Source organism: Camelus dromedarius, chromosome 13 (assembly GCF_036321535.1).
Source record: "Camelus dromedarius isolate mCamDro1 chromosome 13, mCamDro1.pat, whole genome shotgun sequence".
Taxonomy (NCBI): Eukaryota; Metazoa; Chordata; class Mammalia; order Artiodactyla; family Camelidae; genus Camelus; species Camelus dromedarius.
Genome location: NC_087448.1, coordinates 59,884,193 through 59,905,807, shown reverse-complemented (window position 1 = coordinate 59,905,807; position 21,615 = coordinate 59,884,193). Strand labels below are relative to the sequence as shown.

The 21,615-nt window shown below is 38.0% G+C and overlaps 1 protein-coding gene across 1 annotated transcript in view; it reads right to left on the bottom strand.

The window, feature by feature from the left end:
* The window catches only part of TRPC4 (transient receptor potential cation channel subfamily C member 4), a 166,907-nt gene extending 149,766 nt beyond the window's left edge, over window positions 1-17,141 (bottom strand). Inside the window, exon 1 of the mRNA XM_031465903.2 lies at window positions 16,749-17,141. The gene's annotated coding sequence lies outside the window, so the exon portion shown is untranslated. The remainder of the gene's footprint in view (window positions 1-16,748) is intronic.
* Window positions 17,142-21,615: the final 4,474 nt, after the last annotated feature.

The window sequence follows — 21,615 nt, the reverse complement described above, 5'->3', positions numbered from 1 at the left end:
TGGTTGTCAATGCTGTGAGGATCTGAGTAAATCATTTATTTTTTCTATGCTTTATTTTTTTCTTTTTAAAAAGAAAGTGCTATAAAAGAAAAAAAATGATATGTTGAATTTCATCAAAATTAAAACTTTTACTCTGCATATGATTCGGGTAAGAAGCTGAAATGACAAGCTACAGACTTGAAGGAAATACTGAAAAACCATAGCAGATAAATGACGAGTACACAGATACTTAAATTAACTCCAAATCTCAACCCTGAAAAACAAAAACAGAAACACCTTAGATAATGTGCAAAAGACAGGAAGAGACATTCCATGGAAGAGGACATACAGATGCCAATAAGCTCATAAAGTGATGTTTGACACCATAAGCCATTGGAGAAATGCAAATTAATGCTACCATGAGACATTACTACCAGAAGAATGGCTGAAATGGCTGAAATGAAAAACAGTAATGACATTGAGGCAAGGATGTTAATTTCTCCCACGTTTCCACATCCTTGTGTGGTAAGGATGGGGAGAAACTGGACCATTCATACATTGCTGCTCAGAGTGTAAAGTAGGACAGTCACTCTGAAAAATAGTTTAGTGGTTTCTTAAAAAGATAAAATGTGCAACTATAATTTGACTCAACAATTACACTCTGGGCATGTATCCCAAATAAATGAAGACTCGTGTTCACGGAGAAATCTGTACACACATGTTTAGAGCAGTGTTACTGGTGATGGCAAAAACCTGAAAAAACCCAGATGTCCTTCGGTGGGTGAATGGTTAAACAATGTGTGGTTCATCCACACTATGGGACATTGCTCATCGATAAAAAGGAACAAATTACTGATGGACACAATAACACGGATGCACCTCAACAGCATTATACTGCGTGAAAGAAGCCAAGATCAAAATGTCAAATACTGTGTGGTTTCAGCTATATTACACTCTCAAAAATGACAAAATTATAGTGATGGGAAACAAATTAATGGTTCCTAGTGGTTAGAGATGGTGTCTTTCAAAACATACACACACACACACACACACACACACACACACACACACACACACCACGTGTTTAAATATAAATCAAGGGGCAGATCTTGGAACAATCCTGTTTAAAATACACTTGAAAAGAGTATGAAAGATAAAGTTTTGGTGATCCTTCCTGAAATTGACATTAATAACTATGGATAATAAATAAAAAGTAAAGAATAAGGACACTGTGTTTTCCTAGACCTGGTACAAGTGGATTTAAATCCAGTCCTTCAAAAGTTAATACCTTTAGCAAGTGCTATAAAACCAAGAAAGGCTTTTGGAAATGTGATGTCATATGCTCTAAGACTGACAAACAAAACCAAAGGTTGCTCAGTAGCTCATGTGGGCACTTTGAGAAAATGCTTCAAATTTCAAACTTGCATTATAATTGTTAAGAAACTTGGTTGTGGAATTTGTCAGGTTTGGGTTTAATTCAGGGCTATACTACATAATAATTAGGTGACATGGGAAAGCTGTTTAACCATTCTAAGCCTTTATTTTCCTCATCTGAAAAAAGGGGTTGATGATCACTGTCGTGAGGCTGATAAGACAAGATAATGCAGGCAAACCAACCAGCTTAGGAGCTGCCATGACTAATCACTCATTAAATGTTAGCTCATGTTACATTGCTACCATTTTCAGAAAAAAAAAGTTGGAAAATTTCATTCTAGCCACTGTCAGAACACATTAAACTTCCCATACTCTGAGCTGTTGAAGTTCCAGAATCTTGGAAAGCCAACTAGTTACTTAGCATGATAATTGTATATTCAGGGGATTGCAATGTGACTGTAAGCTCCATCGTGATATTACAAAGCAAAGGACTAGAAGATTTGAGGAAAACATATACTCGGTGTGAGACTCTTTACAAAACACAGAAATTGAACTCAGTAGGGTTAAAGTTTCAGCTACTTAATGGCACAAAGAGGATTTCAGTCCTGAGCCTTTGCAATTAGGCTGTGGAAGAATTATGTCTTGAAATTGATGTTTGTAAAAAAAATATGTACAGCATAAATATTTTTGGCCATCAAGAAACTTCAGTAGAAAAATCTGTAATATACAAACTGCAGTCATGACAGCATCCTTGGAGCATCACGGCCGACAGAAAAAGCAGACAAGGAAGGAGCAGAGATGGGAGTGTATGAAGCGGGGAGGAATTCAAGTTCCTGACTTCTCCCTTTGTCTGCACTATTCTTGTTGCCTGTAAGAGCACAAGGTCTCACCAGAGGGCATGTCATAGCATACAGAGAAGGATGGGCCTTGAAGTCTTCACTAAGAAGACCAGAAACGGAGAATGGGCCCCTCCAATTCTATAGCCCGCCCTCTGTTCCATCATCTGGGGAAAAGCAGAGCCAGGTAAGAGATCACTGAGAGGCTACTGAAGTCATTATCCAAGAAAGCCTTCGGATCTGTGAGGTGGTGTATTTGGTCACTCGTACTGATAAAAGTGGCGTGATGGCCTTCCAGCAAATCTACATGATGTATAGAGAAGAAAGAAAGTGGTACTCAGGTCACAAAGAATTAAAGACTAAAGTACTTGCTTTTTTACAGGTCTGTGGAGTAGAAATGAAGTCGCTCTCTGACTCAGGTTAGAGAGAACCCAAATATCTGCTCTTTCCGCAAAGACTGTCTTGGGCAAAGGTTATATAACCCCAAAGTCCTCCAGATGGCACCCCACAACTTTTGGGGAAGCCTGGATATCTCCCTCCGGATATGCCAGGAAATTGACCGAAGTCCCAGCACAGCCCACCCTGTGGGCCTGAATCCCTGCAGGTAGATGAAATCTGCGGGCTTCCGGGGTTGAATACTGGGTGTGTAGCTACGGAGGCTCATGTCCTGAGCAGGAAGGTAGCCCAGTGGGGAAGTGAGATCCTGGATCTTCATGCCTTTCAGCCTGTCCATGGCATTGTCCCAGCTGATATGAAAACTGTGTTCCATCCACACCATGCGATACTACTAAGGATAAAAAAGAACAAGCTTGCTATACACACACAACTTGGATGAATCTCAGTCTTGGATGAATCTTGGTTGGTGGCCACCATGTTCCATGGGAAGGAAAGTCTGGCTTTAGGATGGGTTCTCCTGATGCTCAGAGATGGCACCCTCGTTGCTGACTATGAGATGAACTCTTTTCCAGGTGTTCAGGACCATGGACACAACCATGGCATAAGACTGTGGGCTGAGGGACAGGTTAGGAACGTCAGCCCAAAAGACAAATGTGCATCTCACTTCCGGGACACAGCCAACCAGCATCCAGTATAGAATTTAATCTAGCTCCTCATTCTCTTCTGAGCAAACATAAATGATCCTTTCCCCAGACCATCCAATAAAATCCCATTGTATTTAAAGCCAATTATTAAGCTGGAAGGGGCTGTGGAAAAAAACTTAAGATTTTCCAGCCATAGAAAGTTCAGTCCTGACAACTTTTCACTTGTCAGGCTGGAGCTGAGACCACTCTGTGTTGGGACTCCTCAGTGTTGAGTCTGTACACTGTGTATTGGAAAGACAGCCCACCCTCATCCACTCCAGAATCCCTTTTGCACAGAATAAAACTACAATGTGTATTTTTTTTAAAAAGACAATGACGCACATCTCAGGGTAAGCAAGGTCTGATCTGGACCATATGAACACAACCAGCAGATATATTAATCATATGCTGCAATGATACTGATGGTAAATTCAGAGATGAGTTTCCACAGGTAGGTTTGAATGATGTCTTAAGTTATATGATCTGGTGTCCTATTGTGTTGGTACATCTGCAGAACATCTCCAAGAAAATATATTCTATCAGGCCTTAAGGCAATTTTAGCAACAACAGTTATAAATGTAACACTAACAGCAGTGAGCGATGACATTCTCCCACCCTTGTATAATGGACTTCAGATGGGAGAAGTAAAGATTACTCAGGAAACCACAGGCCTGAAAAAAACCTCACCTCAGTAACAAAGAGGTCAAATTGCTACTGCATTATATTGCCTCTCCTTTTTGTTCAGTTAACAGTGTGTTTGTTATTCAATAAGAAAGAGCTATTAGTTGGAACTTAATTACAGCTCATTTGAGCCACATTAATATGGTTTTATTTAGAATTTTTTCTTTTATACAAAATAACTTTAAAATGGTCATTTAGTATCTAAGGTCAAAGACTTGGTAATTTTGCAATAATGTTACTTCTGAGCTAACAACAACAACAACAAAATTCAGGTTAAAGATTCCAAGACTCCTTTGCAATAGCTGTATTCATCCCTCTGTGGGTACAATTATGCATCTGCACTATACTATTCTTTTAAACATTTGACAAAATTTTTCAGCATTAACTTAAAAATATGAAAGAAGTACTGCTTCTATGACTGAATGGCATGTAATGAACTAACATCCCTTCTAACATTTAGAAAAGCTGGGTAAATATAAACAAACAAGCAAACAAACCTCTGCCTAAAGAAGAGTTGCAGAGATAACCAGGACTTGAGCAGCCAAGATCTCATTAGAGGGAAACCACAGAGAGATGGTTTGACCTTCCACAAACCACGTTTCCCCTCATGGCATCTGCCAACGCAAATACAAAGTTCTCAAGTCCTGGTAAGAAGGGAGACAGATGGAAGTGTGTCTCACACTCAGCAGCTCATTTTGAAAAGCATTTGTTAAAATCTTAAGCTTTGTAGGAAAATAAGCGAGGCACTTAGCAGAAAGCTGCTGAAATTCAGAGCAGGGTATTCATCAATCTCACAAAAATGCAGAGACTGAATTCCTTATTTGGGAACCTGCAAGGAGAAGTGGTCTTATTTAACTGTCAAAGTTCCCAGACCCTGGGATCCTATAATGTTCAATGAGGTCAACCAGGGGTTCATAGGGACTTGCAAAATCTGAAAATTAGCTTCTCATGAGCTCAGGTTATGACTGGACTAAGATGTTTGCTCCATCTTATCTACCTGCCAGACCACAGAGTGTATCCTCAACAATTCAACAATAGTTGATACATATTTTTCACCTTTAAATAAAAACGTATGTGGCATTCTAAGAAAAAATTAAGAACATCCAGTCAACACATGACCCTGTAATTGGAGTTATCACAATCAGTCTTTAAATGTGTTATTCAACAATATTCAGAAATTAGATGGAAAAACAGAAAATTTTATGAGGGGGTCTAAAATGTATGAAAAATAATTAAAATACTGGAAGCAAAAAAAATGCAATATTGAAATTAACAACTTAATAAGTGACTTTAGCAGCAAGTAGGCCATGATGAGAAAAAAAAAAAAGGATTCATGGATAGGAAGACAAAGCTATTAAAATTGCCCAGATTACAGCACAGAAAGCAAAAATGTATGGAAATACATTAAAAGAAAAATTAAAAGAAGACAAGAAATATGGCACAAACCAGAAAGGAAAAAAAGTGTAATTGAAGGCGTTTGGGGGGGAAAACGTTTCGTAGGTGCAATACTACCACTGAAGAGATAATGACCAAGAATTTTACACAAGTGATGAAAGATATCAAGCCGTATTTAAGAAATGTTTCAATAAACAAGTCTCTAACTGTATAGCACTGGGAACTACACTCAACATCTGGTAGCAACCTATAATGAGAAGACTATGAAAGGGAATATATGTATGTATACATATGATTGAAACATTATGCTGCACATCAGAAATTGATAAACACTGTAAACTGACTAGACTTCAATGAAAGATAAGAAAATTTAAAAAAAAGAAATTTTCCAAATGCCAAGCAGCAGAAACCCAAAGAGATCACTTTGGTACATTATTGTAAAACTACTGAAAATAAAAGATTAAAAGAAAACATAAAAGCAACCAAAAATACAGACCACATTGCCCTCAGTGGAGCCACAATCAGACTGATGGTTGAGGTTTCAGCAGAAATGGTGCAAGTCAAAAGTCAACTGGGTGGCATAAAGTGCAGAAAGAAAATAAATTCTAATCTGGAATACTCTAACCAATTAAAAAAGCTTTAAAAGTGAGATCCAGAATAAGAACATTTTCAATCAAACAAAAGCTGAGAAAATGTTTTGCCAACATACTAACATGAAACATGAGGAAGAGAATTCTTGGCTGCCCACAGAGGCATGGTGGTACAAAGGAGCAGAGGGTATCTAAAGATAGCGGGGATAGTATCTGCAATTATAAAAAGGGAAAAGAAAACTGAAATAAAAAAATAAAACTGATTTATAATTGTTCTTGAAAAAAAATTAAATTTATCCAGCTCAGCCCACACCCCCACCAAATGCATGTAGGTCAACATGTATAAAATTTTATTTTTTAAAAAGATCAGTATACTGTCCCCCAAGTTTATTTCCACCTACTTCTATGGTAAGAAGTAAAGACAGTACCTTATCAATAGCTCATCAATAATCAGATAAATATTTTGTATTGGTTGGTCTTAAATTTATATTTCAAATAAATAGCAAGAAATTTCAAAGCCCTGCTAAGAATTTTAAGAAGATAAATGGAAGACTAGGAATAGACTTACCATATGACCTAGTAATCCTACTCCTGGGCATATATCCAGAAGGAACCCTACTTCTAAAAGACGCCTGCACCCCAATGTTCATAGCAGCACTATTTACAATAGCCAAGACATGGAAACAGCCTAAATGTCCATCAACAGATGACTGGATAAAGAAGTTGTGGTATATTTATACAGTGGAATACTATTCAGCCATAAAAATGACAACATAATGCCATTTGCAGCAACATGGATGTTCCTATAGAACGTCATTCTAAGTGAAGTAAACCAGAAAGAGAAAGAAAAATACCATATGATATTGTTCATATATGGAATCTAAAAAAAAAAATAGACAAATGAACTTAAATATAAAACAGAAACAGACTCAGAGACATAGAATACAAACTTGTGGTTGCCAGAGGGTAGAGGAGTGGGAAGGGACAGACTGGGAGTTCAAAATTTGTAGATACTGACAGGTATATATAGAATAGATAAATAAGTTTATACTACATAGCGCAGGGAAATATATACAAGATCTTGTGCTAGCTCATAGTGAAAAAGAATGTGACAATGAATATATGTATGTTCATGCATGACTGAAAATTTTGCTCTACACTAGAAATTGACACAACATTGTAAACTGACTATAACTCAATAAAATAAAATTAAAAAAAAGAAGATACATGGAAAGTGTTGCATGAATTAAAATTAAAAGGTTAATTCTTTTTAAAGTGAATGATTGCCTATGATTAATAAATTAGTAGTATATCTTTAGTATTTTGCTATTTCAGACATTTAAAATATTCATATAGATTTTTATAGTGAATTCATATAGTGTTTATCCTTGTGATTGTTGTCAGCATCCATCTTAGTGTAAAACGCAAAAATGGCTAGAAATTCCAGAACCAGCCATGTAATGATTTTCCTCTCATAATGCAGCAGAGAGTATAATGGATCATTCTTAAATGCAGTAGTTTAAGTTAATTGTACAACTTGCTGGTACAACAAGAAAGAATATAATGATATGAAGTCTCCTTTCTTAAAATCCTTCATACAAGCCCTTTTGATATGAAATTTTCTTAAATATATTGGAAAGAAACTTTATGTCTAACCTAAAGAAAAGAAACTGGTAATAGTATTTTATCAGAGGTCATATCAACAGATGTTGCAATTAAATTTTAACATGAACACAAAATCTTACCACAATTTTATAAATGTTCAGAGAAATCAATGTTCATCATACTTGCCGTCTACCTATGGAAGTACCCTGATCTGGTAGAGGCCGCAGGGAATGTGGGTTCCAACATGGCCAGTCCTCTGTCATAAGCCTCCAGTCTACGTGGGAGCAGCCATAAACAATGGACCAATAGACAACTGAAAATGCTCATCTGCAGATACGAGGACTGAGGGCGTGCAAGCAATAGGTAGTACTGAATATTGCATTGGAAATAAACCAAAGGGTAAATGAAACTCTTTGAGCAGTCACTGGGTTTGTTATACCTGCATATCCATTTCATCATGATTAAAATCAAAATAAATTCTGGCAGACTCTGAAACACTCCTAAAAGCTATTAAATACCAATACGTTTTATGAGTAGAGATTATCTTTAATCATATTAAACATTTGACACATAATCCTTGTATATTTTTATAGATGAGAAAATCTTGACTCTTAAAACCATTGTGAGTGGCTCAGCTTTCAAATAGCTTTCTTTACATAAACTGAAATGAACCGAGGTTGTATGTTTCGAACATATCCTGGGTTATTCAACAATAGATCCTTCCCTTTAAAATACTCAATTTGTTTACTTCTTAATCAAATTGTCTCCTACCTCTATTTTATTTTGTAGCGATCTACGTTCAAAAATAAATCAGAGGCTAAAATATTGCAACATAAAGCAAATCTTATACATTCTGTGTTGTCAAAAATTATTACCATTGACTATTAATCTAAAAAAGAGGCAGTTTTTAAGATTTCATTGTACCCAATATTTCAACAATAGCAGTGTAATAACTAGAAAGAAAGTATTTAAGTAGGCTGGAAAGTTATGCTTTAAGCTCTGGTTTTAGTGGTTCACTGCTAAGTACAACAGAATAAAACCCGGTTTTTGTGCTTCAGGTTAAAGTTGTTGCTATTTTATATGCTGGAAAAAAGTCTTTATCATAAGAACTATTATGATGAAACGTTTTTTCATTAAGGCTTTTTTATTCGTGAAAGGGCAAAATCATTTGCTGGTTCACTTTGTTCCAAGAACGTGCTGAAGTACTAAATAGAAATACGCTGTTCAGTTCTCTAAGTAGCTTGCCTATTACAAATCAAAATGTTAAGCTGTGAGGTTAAAATGAACCAGATAAGCAAATAAGTCTTTTCCCTCTGCCAACGTTTTCTTTTTATACAGCACATACAGAGAGACATATCTCTTTTTTTTTAGATACAAAGCTATTTAATATCCTATAGAGCATAATAACCCTAACATTTGAGTGTTCTATAAAAATATTGCTTTCTTTTTAATTATCAAGGCTTTCAGAGGCATAGAGGTAGGCACTTGATTATATCACACGATGACTCTCAGAAAATAAAAACTTCTGGTAAAGACTGGGTAATACTAGGAATGTAGTTCCCCAAAAATCCTGTTTTAAAAAGATGAATGTAGCTTGGTCCTTTTTTTGTTTGCCATATTTAAGACTAGGAGGTGGATGCCCTCTTTCTAGTTGTTAGATACATTCTCAGCTGTAGACAAAAGAGCTTCCTCGAAAACAATCCCAGGATATACTGAGAACTCCTAGAATGGGTTCATCTGTCTCAGACTGTCTTGAGCCAAAGTTTTTTATGCCCCAAAGCAAAGGGTAAGGGGGTGAGGATTCCAAGTCACTACACCCCTAGTTCTGAAACTGGCTTCCTCTCTTAGGTTTGCGTCTTTGGTTCAAAGGGGGATGACAACATGTGGATGCATCACCGTAAGTCTGTCAAGACCACGGAAAACAACTGATCTCCCAGCATAAGTCACCTTTGAACTGTAATTCAGTAACATCTAAGTACAAAAGGAAAGCATCCTCTTTAAGGGTGTCAATAATGCTATTTAAAGTTAATATAAATTTAATTGGAAATTCTAAGTCCTACTCTTATAGGAAACAATAATTTGAGGCAAAAAGGATGCATTTGGATTTCTTCCAACATGACCCAATGTTATTTTTTTTTTAATTCCAAGTATAGACTGTATTTATTTTAGCATGACTTGTGTTATTTCCTTAATGAGTTCTCCATTTCCAGGAGAAGAGGACAATAAAACAGCAAAACATCGACAAGATAATATGGGACACTAGGACATACTAAGAGGTTTTTGAGAATCCTTTGTTTGAAATCTTAAACAAAAAGATAACATGTGCCCCTCTGTATTCTCAGCATCTAGAAGAGTTACTCGTATGCTTTACATAAGTCCTTCAGAAAGCATTCCACATGTGTGTATGTATTACATATATTATATATGTGTATATTTCAAAAAATCACTTAGTAAGATTTGAGAGTCTTGCTTAAAAAAACTTTTGACTTTGATGACCTTCCAAGTCGTTCATTACGTATCTAATTATTCTACAGGGACACTAATACACTGGCAAATAACTTCTGTTGTCTTTTAGGGGCTATGCTATGCTCTTTGCTAACAATTTTTATCTCACTGTCTCTGATCATTATTACTCTGTAGGCAGTACTGTAAGAACCCATCCACGAGAGCTGTCTCCCATTCTTTATCATTCTTTATTACTTATATGGCATTATATATTGCTCTATGTATATGTTTATACACACACACATATACAGTATATACAGATGGGCATACATATGTATACTTTATGTTTAATTAAAGAATTTAAATGGAGGTTTTAAATGCTAGTATATATTCAAATGCAGATACATATAGATACATATATATATATATATAGATATGTAATTAAACAAGGTCCAAAATTGCTTGTCAAGCTACAACTACCACAGAAGAGAATTCATTTAAAGCATAGTCTTCAATGTGATCTTAAGGGTGGGCACCTTCACTGGACTGGTCGTGAAAGAGATCCTTACATAAGATGATCGCCAGCCTGTCACAAACAGTAGGGATGACTGTATATAAAGCAGGATGGATCCTCCATCCTCCACTCAAGGTACACTATGCTCCTGCCTGTCCTCTCACCCCTCTATCACATTCTTGGGGATTCACTATTGGAGTGTTACCATTCCTTGAAAGAACAGCATATTAAAATACAGAGGCTGAGCACAGTAGCTGACAACAGACCCATCACCCATGCATTCATTTATTCCATTCACCCCTTCAATAAGCCTGTGTTGACCATTAATAACCCTAATTCTATGAAAGTGAAAATTACAATGCAATGAGCTATGAACTATGAGCCTGGTGCACAGGATCTTAAGCTTCCTCAACGGTGTTGTTTCTCCACTATTATTTGGAGGTAAAAGATACTAGAAGTGTAGCAGAGTATCTGAACACTGGTCATAAACCTTCATTTGTAACAATTTTACTCTCAATGAAGTAGAATAAAAAGACTACAAAATCTCCCAAACCCCCCAAAAGCAAAAGCTCATGTCATCCCACAACGGGACATCAGAAACTATTAAGCCATGAATTCTCAGCTTAGATTACCAAATGTAATCACTCAAACGTCTCTGGCTTTCTTCAGTTCAGTATGTATTCCTGAGAAACACTTGTTCTAGCCACACTTCTCACAATGTAATAGAAAAAAACTGCCCTTTCAGAATTCCAGTACAGCACCACTTAAACTAAAGCACATTAATAATTGGTTATGTAAGTCCGGTGAAGACGAGAATTATGGAGTAACTAGGTGACTGGACGTTATATCCATTAAATGACGGCAGGTTATATTTATAACACAGGAAGTAATATGGTACGTACTGTATCGCATAAGCACAATGTTATTATTATAATGGCTTCAGTCGATAAACAAGTTCACAATTCAGTCAACTTAGGAATTAGAAAACTGTGAAATAAATTGAGTATGCTTACTTACAAACGCATAATACTTATGACAATCTAATTCAATTAAAAACATATTTTTTGAGCATCCTCTGGGTTTCTTAAAGGAGTCTGCATCTAGTTCAGCAGAGAGACCTCTACCCATCTGCAAAGCAGAATATAACAAGGGTTTGGCTTGTATTTATACTTGCGACACCTGGAGACAAAAAGGAAACTTTCAAGGAGACAGTGAAATTGAGCTAGGCTTTGGTGCTTGGAGAACATTTTGAGGAAGCAATAAGGTAAAAGTTATTCTGCACAGAGGGAGCTTTGCCAGAAAATGCAAAGATGAAGAGCTAATTTGTGTCTCGTTCATCTATTTCTTCAATGATTCATTTACTAATACTCAACAAACAGCTCCTGAATGGATACCACTTCAGTGCTAATTTTTTGTAATGGCATTACATATATTCCAAAAAGTCATTTCCTCAACTTCAATGTCAATAGGTTTTTGGACATAAGCACATCAGTTTTCAATTCAGGTGTATGTTTAAAACAAAAAAACCCATGCACATTTGTTAAAATGTGCCACCAGCTGACAGATGTCTTTGGGCTATATGAAGTAGTGCTCCCTCATTAAATATCAAGGGGCATTCAAAATAATTAGGCAATTAAAATTAAGACAAAAACAGCTTGTCTAGAAATTTCTCATGACATTGATAAGACACGAGAGAAACCTAACAGGTCTTAACATGACCATGTTTTGTGTAAACCAAGACATGTTATCAACAGCCTACAGATGTTCTAAAGTTTTGAATGACAGTTTTTTATGTAGTAATTACAATCTCTTGACTATTTAAAAATGTGCTACCTTGAATTTTACTTATGAAAATAAACCTTGTTACTCTCCATCTATATGACATGTAGATTTGGGAGTAAGACAGGAAATAATTCCAAGAACAACTTGCTTGAGCTGAGCAGCGCATCTTCTGCTCTGCTCAGAACTGCTGAAGTTTTCCTGAACAGAGTATTGTTTGAAATTCTAGCCTCCTAAAGGGGTTGTTTATGTCCTGTGTTACAACATTTGAAAAATTAAAGAAATAAATAGCTGTAAAAATCTAATGAATTTCTGGATTTTGTTCAGATATTACATGTTTTGTTTTAGAAACTGTGAGAATCAAGTCAAAGGAGTTTGGGCTTCAGAATCAAGCAGACATGGGTTCAAATCCTGACTCTACCACCAAAAAGCTTCGTGGTTTTGCTTTTGTTTTTGTTTTAGTAATTTAGTCTTTTCAGCTCCTTTAAAAGGTGGTAATAATACTTTAGTGTTAAGGTAGCTGTGAAGATAAACAGGAGAAAAAAAATATTTCAAGTTCTTAGCCTAGTTCCTGGCAGACACCAAGTACCCATAAATAATAACCCCCCCCCCATTTTCTTCCTTTTCTTTTTTCATAATAGTTCCAGTTTCCCTGTCTTAAGGAAATCTTACCCTTGATAATATTTGTCAAGGAAATTACTTATGGTAAATTTTTCAACACACTTCAAAAATGTAACAGCAAACTACAGGCAGGCAGAATGTAATGAATGTATATCTGATTCATTACACTTCACTTGCCAGTTCTCAAAAAGAATGCAGTGTGCTAGATAAAGCTATCAAAGCATATTTTTAAATTAATGTTTTAATTAACATTTCTATTTTTTATGTGTAAAACTGTGCCCGCGTGTCTTCTGTTGCTTCTCACAGAGTCGTTACTCTAGGACACTGCTGTATTTCAAAGGAAACATTTCTTAAAGGATTGACAAAATATACACTCATGTTAATGGGGAGCATCCACAGTCCAGTTACAAGAGGAGATCAAGTACTGAAACTACTCTCTCTGTTTCATTTCCTATTTAAGTGAAACTGAACTTTCAGAAGAATTTTTGAGATTTAAAAAAAAAAACTTTAAGTATATCATCTCATTTATTGAATAGTTCATGGAACTGTGTAGTTTTAAATGGGTATATTTTCAGTGCATGTGTCTTTAACTTTGTTTCCCAAATAAATGGCTTCTTTTCCTACGTGTGTTTTTTTCATCATAGCATTATTTTGGTAGTACTCATGTTTTCAGAGATTAGGTCTCTATTTGTGCTGATTAAAAAGATATAGCCGTGGTCTGACATCCCTGATCAAAATATTCTCAAATCTCTTAAAATACTGAGGTCTTGACACATCTGGGAAGATTAGAACTAGAAGACATAAGAGGGAGGATGTTCGAAAGCAATTTTTCATCACAGCTAGCTAGCAAATGTCCAATTTAAGTTGGGTTGAATTAACCAGATTTAACGTTTATTTGGTGTGGGTGTGTTTGGGGGGAGGGGAATGATAAAGCATAACTTAAGCTAAAAGACAAGGTTTTTATTTTGAGTTGTCCCTCAACATCATTTTCAATAAGAATCAAAATGCTTATTGTGGGTTTTCCTAGATGTTAAGGAGGTAACACTGGTTTCAGTTTAACCCAGACAAACACAGAAGTAAAGATGCACACTAGACTCTGATCTCATAAAATGTTCAGCAAATATGATTTTGAAAAAAGGAAATTTAATACTTTATTATATTGCCTTCACCTAGCTTGTTTTTAAAAGTAAAACAATTCTGTTTTCATAAGAAAATATTCAGTCCAGAGTTTTATTTTCCTAGCTAATTTTAATGTTCAGCATTTCTTCTACATCTTTATTTCCAAAATCCTTTCTCTCTTTGAGCACTGATACTCACAATATTAACTACTGAATAAATGTGTGCATATCTTTATTTTTGTTGCAATATATGAATGAATTAGAAAAGGTAGATTATTTTAGCTTTCAGTTGCTAGATATAATGTGGATAACCTGAATTGCCATAAGTTATCCTGGCAATTAAACCTGCAGTCATAAAATTCTGACAATATTTTCAACAATAAATTTGTGAAAGTATTTTTAATTCAGTAGGGTTAATCAGCACATCCTAAAGGTTATTATTATACTTCAATAGAAATGTATTATGTTTATAATAGAATTTAAGTTTTAAAGTAAAATGTGTGATCTGAATAAGATTCAAAGTTCTTCAAAATCAGAAGGAACAAAAGCAATGTTTCTGGCAAGTTTCCTACTTATGTAAAGTATAAATTAATAAAGGTTATATTATGTGGAAAGTTATTTGAGCTCTTATATTTTAATAACCAAAGTGTCCATAAAATTCACATAGAATTTTCATTTTCTCATGGTTTTCTCTTTGCATTTTGAACTTGACTTTCCAGGAATAACTGCCACAGAAAAATAAATCATGTAAAAATTACAAAATTTTAAAGCTTATAGGTAATGGACATCAATTCCACCATTTGTATCTTTGAGAATGACCATTAAGCAAGTAAATGGAAACTCATGTTATTTTTCAAGATCAGAGATTTTCAGAGTATTAATATTTAACAGATTTTTCTAAAGAGATACGTTTCTTATACCTGTTGAGCTTAGATCTTCTATGCTTTGATAAAAGCCCATGTTCCTTTAAGTTCTTACTTAAGTGGAAGAATGTTTCTAAATTTGCAATGACAAATCTCCCTACGCCTTAAACAGTTTTTCTTTCTACCTCACTATATACTTATTACTTCAGTGAATATTAAACACTACTTATGTATCAATTTCATTAACCTGTGGGTATTTCTCTTTTGTAACTTTCTTGGCATAAATCTATTGGTTCTTCACTCTACAACAGCAAGCTTAGCAGAGCAGCTGAGCTCTGTGAAGGCTCTCCAGCTCTGTGGTCTCTTATTCACAAACGATACAAGTGCTTTCTTTTTTTCTACCTGTGCTGACTCTCCATTAATTCAAGACATTTGCATGAAATGCTTTGACAAAGCCAATTTAACCTCTACTATATGTTGCTTTGCATTAATGACATTAATTCATAAATAGTTTTTAAAGAGCTTCTTTAACAATACCTACTGAATTTGGATACTAACATTCGAATTATTAGTTATCCCTGTATCCTATTAATTTTTTGCCTTCAATACATAAAGGAGGGGTGTTTCTTGTCTACTGTCCAGGTGAATAGAAGTAGGCATCACAAATGCAAGTTTAAACAGCCAAACAGAACACAGTGAGGACGATTTCAGTGTTTTCACATATCCACCCACTCTTACTCTCGCTAATTCAGAGTTTTTCTTTAAAAAAAAACAAAAAAACAACAAACTCATTACCCTATTTTCTTAAAGAATTTGTAATATATTTTGTGCAATAATTACTGTGATAGAAATCCAGAAATTATATGAGACCTGAATTTTTTTTTTTTTTTTTTTTTTTTTTTTTAGTTTTACAAGTCTGTTCTAAATTTCCTTTTAATAAAACAAGTAAACATTGTTTCTGCCTCCTTGCACTCCTTTGGCTTGGTGCTTACTTACTAAGCAACCTGCTGCATTTTATAGCTGTGGATCTTAATTGGGAAGGGCCCCCCTAAGACACCATGTGAACAGGGATACACCAGAGTGGATACAGCATGGTGACCCAGACAAGACACAGAGGTCCCTTTCCGCAGTTTCTCCCACCCTCCTTCCCCTTCGGGTATTCTCTGGTTATCTCATCACAAAAGACAGCTGAGTTCACAGCTGGAACAACAAGTTGTGCTGCGAACGCCAGTGATTCAGCCAAGTCGCAAAGAGGGTCACTGGCTTAATGGGAATTTCAGTTGCCAAGCGAACTAGGAACCCCTAGCCTGGGTCCAGCCACGCACGGATAAAAGTGTTGCTGCCTTTTGATAGAGGATGGAAATGACGCAGAGTGTAATTGGGCGACAGAATACTGATCCCTCTGCTTTCTTCATTACCCCAGTTTAGGTACCAGAGTCTAGGGCTCACTTACATACACCCAGGGGCCACCAAGCTCTCCATCTTCCCTAAATGCATAACAGGCTGAAAGCAGCCTTCCTCCCAGCTCCGCGGCGCGGCTGCTGCTGCTTTGTTTACCATGTAAGTCACACCGGGGGTTCACTCTTGCCCTCTCCCCTGCTTTAAAGCGGGGTATGGCCAGAGGCTGAGAGCACCCCCAAACTCCCGCGGAGCCCGTTCAACCAGAGAAACCTTCGCAGATCCGGTCCCGAGCCTTAAAGAGAGGCCACGCAGCCGGAGCCTCTGAACTCGGAACCCCCCGGGGACGTCCGCCTCACGAGAGCGAGCCGGCTTCCCAGGCGGCTTGAGAAACTTAACGGAGATCCCAGGGAGGAGGCGAGGTGTATGCAGCTCCGGTCAGACGGAGCTCCGAGGCGACACCCTCTTTACCTGCAAAGTTGCAACCTTCCGGCTGAAGAGGGAGCGATTCCAGGCCGGCGGCGCGGGTGCTATGCCCGGGGAGCGCACGCCCGGCAAATTCCAACGGGATATCCTTGGTCTCCGCCGAGTTTTGGAGCATTCCAAGGAAAACGCACGAAGCCGGAGCCCACGCAGCTGGCACCGAGCTGGGCGGAGTGAGGATGCTCTGAGAGAGATGCCACGGGAGGCGGGGGAGGGGAGGCCCCGAAGGGGAGGTGAGCGCCGGGGGAGGAGAACCTCGCCCACCCCCTCCCTTGCGGATCCCTCCGGATAAAGTTAGCGTTCCCACGGCTGCCAACGGATGAACCCAGAGGGAGACACTCAGCCCTCCGTCTCCCACGGCTGCCGGACTCAGGGGCCGCCCAGACTGGGTCCGCGAAGGGCAGCTCATGAGGATGCGCGTCCCACGCACCGCTCCGCGCCGCGGTGAGGGGACCTGCGCGAGGGCAGGACCCCGGCTCGGCTGCCCAGGAAGAGCCTCCGCCTCCCTGGGCCAAAGGTTTGAGGTCAGCCAGTTGGGCAGGAGAGCTCACCTCAAGCCAGCGGTCACGCAGCCACGTCCGCGGACGGAACCCACCCTGCGATCCTGGGTGCCAGCCAGACACACCTCCAGGCTTCGGGCGGGCTCTGCCGGCGGTCCGACCTCAGTTCGCGTCCGGAGCCAGCTTCTGCACACACGGCTCCCACCCCAGTAAGCAAGCACCCGGGCGGCAGGTCGCCCGACTTGAGAAAGTAACCCCCACCCTCACCCCGTAACTCTCAAAGCCTCTCCTACTCCGCTGCTCTGGGGTCCCGGCACCCCCTCTCGCGTCCTCAAGGTGTCAGACTTCCCCTGCAAGAGCAGGCGTTTGCGGCTCGCCGCTAGTGTCAACAATGGAGACAGTCGCAATGAATAAATGATGAGGAAGCGTCCCACCCACCCGCCCCCAGCTCGCTCCTTCCAACAGGCCCAGGAAAATCAGTAAGTTTCCAAATATTAAGTAAAACCCCAAATGCGCACCAGCCTAGGAGCGCGAGGTTCGGTGGCTTCAGGTGGGATGTGTTGAGTGCGTGCGTGTGTGTGTGTGTGTGTGTGTGTGTGTGTGTGTGTGGTGAGTGATGCACCCAACAGCGTAGCGAGATTGCAGAATAAAAGTTCTCTCTTGGCAGTCACTTGGATGTTCCTACCTGAAGATAATATTAACGTGCGTAGAGGAAAAGATCTGTATAGGCAAAGTTGGCAATAACTTACTCGCTTGTCACTGCGACGCGGTGATTCCCAGCTTGTCACCCGCGGAGGCTTGGTTGGTCTCGACCTTAAGGACTGGAGAGTTTATTTGTAAAATAGAGTGGCGTCCGTGCGGAATCTTAGCTAGGGGTTACTTGGCTTACGACCCTCGGGTTCTCCTTGATTTCTTTTATTTTCCGAAAACCCTGGGGTGACTGCTGGTCGCTGGTCCCATCTCGGCAGATGCCTGCTCCAGCTTCGCGCTAGTGCAACAGATGAGTGACAGCCCTTTCTCCCAGTCCCAGCCACGCGTCGTTACACCTTCTGGGAGTCAGTGCTCTGCCGACTGCCGGGAGGATCAGTTTCTCCCCAAGAACTAGCCCCCAGGGGAGTTAAGGGTAGGCGGCAAGCCGGACCCATGCGCAGACTCCAAAGCGCCAAATTAAAGAATTTCCTTCTTGGCTGTCTTTTATTTTTTCCTCCTTAGTTCACAAGAGTTGAGGGATTGTTTGTTTGTTTGTTTGTTTGTTTGTTTGTTTGTTTAACCACTTTCCTTGTTTCTAAATTTCTCTTTCTCTCTAGCTTATTGCTCTTGTCATGAGTTTATCCCAAGCCCAGACTTGACCCCTGTTGACCCCTGTTCTAAATTTATCAAAGTGCTTCCTCTAGATCATCTCCTCCCAGGTACTGAGGCAAACTTCAGAAAACAATTAAAGGTGCAGACAACAAAGGAATTCCTTTCTTTCCTCGAACATTTTTGCTTTTTACCACAAAAGTACTTTAACATCTTTAAACAGTTTCTAAAATGTTTTAATGTTAAATAATGACGTTTATGAAACATGCAGGGACACGTGTACCTGTAGACAAGGGAATGGACTTTATAATAAATACAAGTCCAGTTTCTACCTAACAGGGGAGGGGAGGACAATGTATATGAAAATCTGTTTTATGCAATGCAACAGTAAATGTGTTTGTATTTTTTTCTGAAATAACATACTCCCATTAATCATCATTAATTTAAATGTTTTAATGCCTAAGAAACAAAAGTGAAGCCAACAGTTATGGAGGTAACGTCTTGCCTCAGCCTGATACACAATACATATTCTGAGTGTGTGTCTTTAAAAATAAACCTCTAATAGAATTCCACATACTGAGATGAGTGTATGTCTTTATCCTACATTTAAAAATACGTTCAAAGGAAAGTGGATCAGTAACACACATCCACTAATTAAGGGTGAAGAACTTTTTACTTTACAACCTTAGCCTCTGTACCAAATTATATGCCTGTTCCTGCCTCTCTTACATTATGTTCTTTATAACAAATAGCATCTCCGTCATGACGTTGGTGAGGGGTGTTTTGTATTATTATTTCCCTAAGTTGTTATTTTTTCCATAAGAAATGTGCCTGTGAATCTGCAGTAAATACAAAACAGAAAGGAACAGTGAGGACAGCCAGCAGAGTAGGCTATGTTTCCAAGGGAAGAAGAATGTTCTATTGATCCCCGAGCGTCATTGCAACACATTCACTTGATTATTGATTGCTAACCTCATGTGACCTCCTAAAATGATTAGCAATTACAAGAAAATTATTTGAAATCTACTTAAACAACACAGTGAACTGTGTATACTACAGTCATTAGCCATAGATAAGGAGGACAACTTGTTTTTGTTTCAATTTTAAAATATAAATTTGGCTTCATTCCACAAGCCTGCGCTGCACTTAACATGCAATTCACTGAAGTCACAGAAACTTACAATATAAAGTTATATGATGACTGGGAATTACTTTTCAATACCTTAGTCAGAAAAACAAGAAAGTACTCTTCTTTTGAAATTAGCAAGAGACAAGTGAGTGACCCAAGAAATGATAGCAGTGAAACAATTCTCCCCAATGCCTGTTCATTTATCGCAAAAATGTATCATGGAACTGGAGTTACAATTGTTTCAGGAATTCAACTTTCAACTTATTTCTGAAAATTATTCTTACACTTAGGAGTTGATAAGTAACATATGTTTCTTCCAAAGCTGCTATGACTGACTTAGAGACAATCACAGGACAGGTATTTGGAAAATTTAGTTTTGCACATATGACACTCCTGGGATTTTCTGTGACAGTAATTATATATAATGATACCACCATCATTAAATCATGGCCTTTTCTTATCTTAGGCAAATTTGAGAAATACGTTTGCATTGTCTTTCAAGTCCAAGTGACCTGTATTCTACCTGTGTGACCAGGACTTCCCCTGATTCTGCACAAGGTTCACCGAAGGCCCTTCACTGAAAGGCGTAGGTCTGATCAGCTTGCCTTGTAGACCAGACCCTGCTCCAGGTTGTTGCGTCCTCTGTTTTGCCATCAGTTGTAACTAGGCTTTGATCCAATCCACATGGACCATGCCATCGACATAGCTTTTTACTTGCCTTAAAAAAAAAAAATGTTATTTTCTAAGTTTCCAAGTTTTCTTCAAAGACATTCATTTTAATGAATTATTACACATTTGTACAAAATACTGAAGTATTTCTCAAATCTTGAAAGCGTGGGTTGTTTTTATAGTCTTATTCCCTAGTGTAAGAATTTGTTGAAAGCCTTTGTACACGCACTTTTCTCTATACATCTGATTATGTCCTCAGAATAGATTCTTAGAAATAGAGCCACTGCATCCAAATGTGGGAATAACTTAAAGCTCATGGTATGTTAGATATGATTCATTGAGCCCTCATCAGCATGCGGCGTATATAATCTGCTTTTTCGTCTTTTCTTTCTACATTTTTGGTGACTTCCTGTTTTTTTAAAATGACATCTCAATGTAATGAGTTGTGTTATTAAGAAATATGACTTTCTCTATATTCATTAAACTTTTCTTGTGAGTTTATATGTATTTATAATACTTATAGAGGTTTTAATGCTTTTTTCCCAAATTGATTTGTGACTGGTAATCCCTTACTATACGTATAGTAGATATTGCTCATTTTTATTCACTGTTAACATTTTGGATAATATTATATTTTTAAAAAGGTTTAGTTCTTCTATACTTTTAACTGTCAGACTTTTCCTGAACAATTTCTTTTAGTATTTTAATTCTCCTAAAGCCTTTTCCCCTCCCATGTATACCGATTTGTTGGACATTTTTTGAAATAATTTTTTATGGAATAGCTTAGTCATTAATTTTAGGGACTCTAGACTCATGCTGCTTATGTTTGAAGTCCTAGTCTCAGCATTCATTCAAAAAATATTTGTAGAGTCTCTATTAAATGTGAGGCACTGTGCTAGGTGCTTAGTATACGTCTGTGAACAGAACTGAGAGGATCCTGCCTAGGGTCTTATACTTTAGGGAAGACAAACACAAAAATAATAAGTTTATTAAATAAGTAAATTATATATCATATGACAGTGATTAAAAGAATGAAGTATGGGGATTAGAAGTGCCTGTGGGGACAAATGGTGATGGTGAGTTGTAATTTTAGGCAGCTTATCAGGTTAGCCTTCATTAATACAGAGACATTTGGGCAAAGACCTGAAGGTTAGGGAGCTGGCTGTGGGGTTAAACTGGGGGAGCAGTGCTTCAGGTAGAGGAGTAATCTGACCGATGCATGTTTGAAAGGATTATGCTGGCTGCTTCACTGAGCATA